Genomic DNA, 2,500 nt, shown 5'->3' on the forward strand with positions numbered 1-2,500 from the left:
TAAACATGAAATTTGCATTAGGACAGGTCCTAGAGAAATGTGAAGAGTAAAATATGGGTGATATGATGTCTTTGTTGATCTAACAAAGACGTTTGATACTGTACCCCAGTTAGCTTTTGTGGAGATGTTCGCAACATATGAGGTTCCACCAAAACTTATCAAGATCACATAACTACTTCACATAGGCATGGAGTCTATAGAAATAACTACTTCACATAGGCATGGAGACTATAAAAATAACCGAGCAAAAGGGGGCTGCCCCACACCTATCATAACTCTACCTTCCTTCCGTTTCATTCTTTACTTCCACTAATCCCCAAATCCCCCCTCCCCCATCTTATCTATCCTGCCCTCTAACTAAAAGTCCAGAATATGTGTTGGAGGTCTGCATTCCCTATCCTTTCCAGTAAAAGTGGGTGTAAAACAGGATGATGGTCTGGTTGGTTTTACTCGTTTTCATTTCATTCTATACCATGACTCGCTGGCTGAGCGGGTTAGGGATGGCGTTTCGAATCCTGCCACCGGTGAAATTGAACCAAGTGCATGATACAATAAATTCCACGCTACAAAGTCCTCTGTAAGGGGCACCGTCCTAGCCATCCAAAAAGGGGGAGTTTGTGACGTTAAACCATAACATCACCAATTACTGTTATGACCCTGATCCATGATGCAGTCAGTAAATAAGACGAGATTCAAATAGAGACTTGCTTGCAACCTTGTATAACGTCAGACGACTACAAGTTCGAACAAAGACGTTGACCCAACAAATAACTGCACCACAATGTGCATATGATAAAGCCATCCTGCCACACACGCAACTATATCCTGAATATTTTTTCCAGTATCTACTGTGTCCTAGAACTGTAGATAAAAAGAAGAAAAATTTAGGTTTTGATACACCAAAGTGACCTAGATAGCGATGTTTTTTTTTAATAATAGACGGCACACACTTTCAAGTTGTGCTATGTTTCAAAATCTTGCAAGTATCGTCACTGCAGTCAGCAGAACTGATGACGACATATTAGAGAATATGAGTAAAGCCTTACGAGACTATTGTCGCCAAAGGGACAAGATTCATAGGAACAAACAGTTAAAGACAAGAATATAGGTGTATGCATGGCTGTTGTTTGCGTTTACGTAACTAGTATACACCACAACAAAGCAGAACAACAGATGAAAAAGAAGAATTTTATCAATTGTGTCAGGATACAACGGAACAAAGGTGAAATGCAGAAATTGCTATAGTAATTGGAGACTTGAACGCACACGTTGGAAGAAAGAGAACAGGAATAAAAAAATATTGTTGGAACATTTGGTCTTGGTCCAAAAAATAAAGAAGGAGAAAGAGTTATAGATTATTGTACATTGTTACCGCTGTTACCTCCGTTGTTGTTATTGTTTACTACCCCGTCTTTGGTCCCCTTTCACTTTCAACTTTCTTTTCATCACGGGCTTACGCAAGAAAGAGGGGAATTAAACTGTTGATTTTTTTCTTGCTTTTCTTCACCAATTCTTCTACAACGTTATTGTCTTAGGTACACCAGAGGACTCCCCACCCTCCTCCCCCGGAATCCTCAGTTTGATCACTAGGTCAGTTCGCATTGACGTCACGATTTCTTTAGTCCAATGCTCTTTACTCTTTCATCGAAGTGCCTCCCTTTACTCCCTTTATCTACCAGCCTCTTACATACAATGAACAAGTTATCCATTATGAACACATTTCATTTGCGTGGAGAAACACATAAATCGAGTTGGTATAGATGGAATGAAAACTTTCAGAATTATTGTGATGAAAATTAATAGACTTTGTATCGGCCAATAACAAAAATTATATAGAGATATAAAAGCCATTCCTTCCGTGTCGCTGGACTCTGATCGTAGACTGATAATTAATTGCTAAAATGTTTGAAGATGAACAGAAACCTGTACCAAAAAGTAGAAGGAAGAGATATATGTTAGAAAACATATACAAGAAGAAAAGAGAAGTCAATTTAAGAGGGGAATAAAAGAAAAACTAGTTAATATAAATAAAGAAGTTCGGGACATAAATCAGGGATGGATTTTGTTTACAAATAGAACGAAGAAAGTAGGAGAGGAGCTAGTGGAAGTGAAATACAGGGAGGAAAAATAAAAAGAAGAGAACACCCTGGTGGACAGAAGGTGTAAAAAATGCAGTGAAAACAAAAATAAAGTCTTTTCGAAAGTGAATGAAAACAAGAGCTAGAAATAAGTGTGAAGAAATAAAAAGAAGGGCGAAAGGTGAAGTACGGGAGAGGATTGGAGAAGATTTCCACCAAGACCTGGAGAACACATGGAAGTTATTGTATTGTATGACAAATAACTATAGAAAAAAATAACTACAGAAAAAGTAAAAATGAGGCCAAAAGAGCATTAGATGGAACAGGTGAAAATATACTAACAAACTCAAATGATATGAAAAAGAGATAGCAACATTATTTCCAAGGATTACTAAATGCAGGTGAGGAGGGACAAGCTGTTA

Source organism: Oratosquilla oratoria, chromosome 8 (assembly GCF_046742065.1).
Source record: "Oratosquilla oratoria isolate Oo_2021 chromosome 8, ASM4674206v1, whole genome shotgun sequence".
Classification (NCBI taxonomy): Eukaryota; Metazoa; Arthropoda; class Malacostraca; order Stomatopoda; family Squillidae; genus Oratosquilla; species Oratosquilla oratoria.